The sequence below is a fragment of the Serinus canaria genome, chromosome 5 (genome assembly GCF_022539315.1).
Source record: "Serinus canaria isolate serCan28SL12 chromosome 5, serCan2020, whole genome shotgun sequence".
Classification (NCBI taxonomy): Eukaryota; Metazoa; Chordata; class Aves; order Passeriformes; family Fringillidae; genus Serinus; species Serinus canaria.
This window is the reverse complement of record NC_066319.1, coordinates 29,529,737-29,535,806: the sequence shown is the minus strand read 5'-3', so window position 1 is coordinate 29,535,806 and position 6,070 is coordinate 29,529,737. Positions and strand designations below refer to the sequence as shown.

Sequence of the window (6,070 nt, the reverse complement as noted above, 5' to 3'; positions counted from 1 at the left end):
ATGTCCTGTCAGGGTCCAGATCCAACAACAGGCGCATGAGGGTTACATCCCTCAGCTGATGTGGTGTGTGTGTTTATTTGTTTTTGTTACGGATTTCTTTGGAGGAGTAAATATGAAAGACTCGTACTGCAGGCTCACCAGCCAAGGCGCACTGTGCCACTTCGCGTTCCCAGCCGAAGCCAACACTCCAGGCGTTTGGGTAGGGCAGGGTGTTCCCGACGCTCACCTGAGCACACACCGGCCCGCACCGGCAGGGTCTGGGTCTCCAGGGGACGCAGGTCCCTCCCTTGGGGCTACCCCTTCAGGCTCTGTGCCCCGCGAGGGCTCGCCGGGCCGGCCCCCCACGCCTGCGGGCCGAGGGAAGCGGCTGAAGGCCGGCAGGACGACGCGGGGCCGGCGCCGCGGGGCGGGGGAGGCAGTGCGAGGCAGTGCGGAAAGAGTTAAGGGAAGGTGGCGGGGCAGGCTGGCTGTCGGGAGCGAGCATGTGCAGATTGAAACCGCATCCATACTACGGGCGAGTGTCACTGGCACACTTCACCTCCCGCCGGCCGCGGGGCACCCATGGACACCGGTGAGGACACGAGCCGCGGCCGGCGGGGGGGCCGAGCGGCGGCACCGGGGGCTGCCCGCGGCCGCTGCCCTCACGGCCGCCCCGCCGGGGGTGCGCGCGGCCCGCGGCGGCCTCCCTGCAGCCGAGCGGCGCGGGGGATGCGCTGCCCGGGGCGGAGGGCGGGGATGGCGCCCGGCGCCGTTGGTTTCGCTTTCTGGCGGCGAGAGAGCCGTGCAGCCCCTGCCGGGCGGGTGCCGGCCGGAACGAGACAAAGGCGGGCGGCCGAGAGGAGCTTCCCCGCCAGCGGCGGGCCCGGCGGGGACACCGGGCACCGGTGTGTCGCCCCCTCCCGGGGAGCGGCGCAGCCCCGCAGGCCGGGCCCCGCCGCTCCTCGGGGCGGCAGCGCGGTGCGTGTCGAGGGGGTTTTGCTCGGGAGCTCCCGACCCTGGCTGCGAAGTTTTCGGGGCTCAGGGAAAGCAGGGTGGAAGGGTTGTTGAAATCCGGGCTGCTGTTCACTGGATAGTGCCTTTTTTTTTTTTTTTTTTTCTTTCCTCATGCAAAGGAAAGAAATGTCTCGAAACGTCTTGTTGTATTGATTTCTGTAAAACTTTATTCCAGGCAAGGGGAAATAGCTCTGAACGATCCCAGCGTTTGCAGAGCTGAACTGGGAGGTGGGAACTGGCTCTGGTCCGTTCAGTGACTTTTCTGCAACCTTGTGAATTACTCCTGTGTGTAAAGCCAGAGGTCAGGGATACAGATACTACAGTCAGCTGAAAATGAGTCTTCTCTTTTCTATTAAAAAAAACAACAACAACAAATTAGTCTCAAGATGTTTGCTCTTGTTCCATTTTTGGTATGGCAAAATATTCAGAATAGCTCAATTTTTGCAAAATGGAAGATCTGATTCCTTCTGTTCCCCATTCACTCATTTACTCCAGGGTTTTGCAAATTGTTTCTAGGATGCTTAGGAGCAGGGATGGTGGGGAGGCTGCCCTGTCCTGTTCATCTTAAGCTGGACCGTTACACTGGGACTTCCTAGAGATCATTTCACATTGCTGGTCCAAAACTACTGGGGATGCACAAACTTGTTAAGCCTCATAATTACACAGCAGATGCAGAAAAACTCTGTTATGTGAAATACTTTGTATTGTTCTCTGGCATTGTTTATTTGACATGTTTTTCCTGTTTTCTCTTATTGCTGAGGAAAAAAAGCACTCCCTGCAGGAGCTGTTTTTTTTCACAGGCAAGGTGGTAACATCTCTGTGGCTGTCAGAACTGTGTGCATTGGGGATTTTCAAGAAGAACAGATTGCCCAAAGAGCTCCATTCTGTGTTTTCCAGGGGCACAAATGCATTAATATATGTACAACATCAGTTAGAGATGGGGCTAGCTACTGTTTGGTGGTAAATAGGAAGTAATTAAAACAAAAATTACTATAAGTTATTAGGAAACAGAAAAGAAAGACTTATTAACATGGAGTCTAAAATGCCTGTAGGCACTTTCAGCCAGCACTGAGGAAAATTGTTTAGGAAATCTGTAAGATACTCTTGTGTCCATGACACATCCTGAAGGTCCTTCTTGAATTCCAGCACCTTGTTCCAGTGAGAAGGTATGACTTCTTCCATGGAGAGATGTCAGTTTTCCCGTGTGAGGTAACTGCAGCTTGCTACTGTGCATAAGTTAAGATTTTTCACTAAATCTGAAAGTAGGTATTTTCTCCCTGAGGAATATATGCTCTTCGTGTGTATATCTGAGAATTTCATACTTCTCTGTTGAGGCTGCCACTGAAGAACATGGGGATCTCCGTTTGTAGAAGAGGAAACTGAGGTAGGAAAATGGCATTTCACCAGTCGTTATCAAATTGAAAAGAGACTTAACTCCAAATCGTTTGCTTTAGCTAGTAGCTGTAGCAGCTTTCTAAACAAAGCTCAGCAAAAGTGCTAGAAGCAGCTGATTCAAAGTGAAACATTTTGAGATCCTCTGATCACAGGGATGTTGAAAAAGCATGTAGTATAGTCTGGTGGAAGGGAAATGGAGGGGCAAGCAGAAGTTGAGGCAGTACTGCTTGTTACCCCATAACTTCTTGCTGAGGCTCTGGCCCTATGTCTGTCGCCTTGGTCAGTATTGCTGTGCCCACTCGACTGAAGGCTGGTGGTGGAAGCAGAAAACAGGCTGCTTCCTTGGAGAGTTCAAACCTTGGAATTCTTATGGCAAGATCCCGTGGTAGTTTACAGAAGTGGTAAAGGGGTCTAAAGCAAGAGGTATGGATAGCACAGGCATGTAGGTTGAGAGTAACCTGCATCCATATGGAAATGGTACATGGAAGTGGGGACTGCAGTTTTGTCATAATGTCATAATGTTATGTGGTGCCAAACAGTGAAAGGCAGATTTAACCTTGAAGGGAGATGCAAGTTTCTAGATTAGAGTGTAAGGCAGGAGGAGAATTTTGGATAAGGTGATGAACTCGACAGCATGTGCAGTCTTTTAACATATCTTTTTACAATCTATACTTTATTCAGCATCTTGGAGATGTTCTAGGGAGTCAAGATGTAGAGATCCCTTTAGCCTTGTAATTTGTGGATCTACTTATTCTGACACATCAAGAAATGGGGAGAGGAGTTGTTTTCTGGCATAAATATGCTTTTAATACCTGTCAGCTTGGTTAAGACGGTAACTGTCCTCGGATCAGGTGTTTCAGGGCTGCTGGCAGGCACTGCATTGTGTCCAGGAGGGGTATTTCTTCTCATGGCATAATTAGTCAGATGAATTTAAGTTTTACCTCCAAGTTTTACTTGAATTTAAGTTTTACTCTCCAAAGTGTTAGAAATTAACTGCAGTTGGGGACTGATCATGCCAGGAAGAAGGTGTGGAGGGGGAATGAGGGGGAGGAGAGTAGACTGTGCACTCTTTCTGTGGAGGGTGGGGAGAGAGGAGGGGGGAGCAAAAACCAGTGTTTTGCTATCATCACATGCTTTGGTGGCAAGTCTTGTTTGTATCCTTAGAATCGTACTTATTACAGAGTCTGGGGCCAGGCAGCTCCTTTTTCTACAGCATGGGATCGGTCACTAAGTGTCACATCTGTGAGATTTGTTGGAAGAGTCCTTTGCAAGTTTTGGAGTTGCCTCACTGGCTGTGGTGTGCTTTCTTGTGCTCCTTGTTCATGGTGTGCACCTCTAGTTTCCTTAGACTAAAGAACTTCTGTCCTTATTCAAGTTGTTGAGCTGTGTTGCAAGAAACTTAATGAAATTTTAATGAAATTATCTGCAGGAGATTTGACTTGGTTTTAGGCAAAAGAGTCCTTTCTGTTAAGCTGTCTGACAACAGAAAGAAGTTTTTCCTCATGGAAGATGATTGGAAAGCATCATGAAAAAGCATCTCCTTTTAAAAAGGAGAAAATATATTGGGGAGGCTTAAAGAGTGGTGGTGTGGAGGAGACCTTGTTTTGATGGTGAAATCATAGAAGCAATGGAAAATTTTATTGTTGCAAATTGTACCTTAGGATTCTTTTTTTCTGGATTGCCTTCAACAAATACCATGTTTAAGAAAATGAAATTAAGTTGTTGTGTTGTTTCTTTTTTCAGTCTCAGACAGCCTGCTATTATATGGTAAGAGGAGAGGTAACAACATGGCTAATTAAAGGGCAGCAGTGCTTCATTCCTTAGGGCTAATTATTCTCTAGAAAATGGGTCAATTACTTAAAGAAATTGTTTGCCAGCAGGAGGTAGGAAAAGCCTTTATTCCCACTCCTCACCATCCTTTTGTGGGAAGCACTTCCTACCTCCATAGCAGTTGCACTACCTTGTTAAGCTTTCAGGTGCCAGAGCCATGCCCTGCAGATGGGGAAGTGGCACCTGAGCAAACTTATATGTGGTCACTTCTGTCCTGAATGGTCCTGTGTAGCTGCAGATGAGGCGGTATCCAGTGGTGTTCCTGGGTTGTTTTTGGAGTGAAAGAAATGAAATTGAATGATACAAGTGGAAGTTCTGTTTCAAAACAAAATTTGCTTGATGTAAAGTATGGTATATTTCCTTACTTCTTTTGAAAGAAGTTTCATCATCTAGTTAGGTAATGTTTTCCAGCCTAAAAGGTATTACCTGCTTGTGGCTTGCTTGGTAAGGTTTGTAAATGATCCCTTCTCATATCTTCTTCCTGTATGTGTTTCAGTTTCTCTGGTGGCTTTCTCACCTGACCGTGCTGCTTGCTTTAGCTCTGCAGGCTCAGTACAGACTGGGTGAGGGAGCAGAGGGCTGGTTAGCCGTGTATGTCAGAAATGAATTGGTCTGGTATTCACATTTTTGTTATGATACATGAGGCAGGAGGATCCAGATGGTTCCCGAGTTCCTCGGTAAGGTGGCTGTGCAGGCGACACCACAAGAAATCTTGAAAGAAAGCCAGACTGGGCAAAGGCTTTGGCTCTGCAGGAGCAGATACCAACATCTGTGCCAATTCAGAACAACGCTCTCTTTCTGGTTTGTCAGAGCACCACATTCCTGACTGTAAATGATACACCCAATAATGTCTGCTGTGAGCCAGAGCTTATGCACCTTACAGTCCAGCTAAAATGAGTGTAAAAGGCTTTGCAGGTGCATTGCTGCTCATTAACATGTCCTCAGAGGCGAAATAAAAGCTAGACTGCTTTATAGATTTGTTTGTAGGCATATCTGAATGAGCATACCTATCAGTTACTAGGTCAGAAGTGTGTAATCATTGCATAGAAGAGGGAAGTGTTTTATGTTACCCATTCTTTTGTTCTGGATTTTTGTTGGTGTCAGTGCACTAGAGCTCACCACAACCTTATTTTGAAACTCCCCCGCCCTCACATGCTTCTGTCAAAGCTGGATTAAATGACTGAGGGAATCTTCCCGACCACAAATGCTGTCTTGCTTTCATTGCATAAGATACAAGCATTAGTAGTCACTAGGTGAGTGTTGATTGCATAGTGTGGTGAAGCTTCTTTTTGACTTCTTCCTTGCTGGATCTTTGCTCTCAGGTGTGCCATTTATTGGATGTAGCCTACATGAAGAACTTCTGTGGAGCACCTCTCTGTCCTGTTTTCATGATTCTGCTGGGAGCATGATGAAGTATTTCTGAAGGGGGGAGCTCTGTCTTTAGTATGGGTAGCTCTAGCATAGTGCTGTATGTACTGCCAAGTGCCTTCTGGGTCTGTTTTGTTTTTATTTCTTTCATCCAGAATGCATGCACAGATCATGATCCAAATCATTTGGCTCCACCAGCCTAATTGGGACTGAGAAATCTTGGCTGGGGCTGTGTCTGTGCAGAGCTCTAGGTAGTCATTCCTCTCTGCTTGGGGCAGAGTGTTCCTGATGATAAGTGTGGATTTGGCTCTTTCCTCTCCTGCTAACTGACCTAGCAAAGCCAGACTTGCTTAACCCATGGGACACTTTTGAGCCACATGTTTTCTTTGTATTTTGTGTCAGCAGAGACTTATTGTAAGGATGCTTCTAGTAAGTTCTAGAAGAAGAGTTACTTATTTTTGTGATTTCTGTTGTTTTTAAGATG

General features: G+C 47.1%; 1 protein-coding gene across 1 annotated transcript in view; it reads left to right on the top strand.

Moving 5' to 3' along the window:
• The first annotated feature begins 224 nt into the window (after positions 1-224).
• Positions 225-6,070, top strand: part of TMEM229B (transmembrane protein 229B) — a 33,167-nt gene continuing 27,321 nt past the window's right edge. Inside the window, exon 1 of the mRNA XM_030240160.2 lies at positions 225-571. The gene's annotated coding sequence lies outside the window, so the exon portion shown is untranslated. The remainder of the gene's footprint in view (positions 572-6,070) is intronic.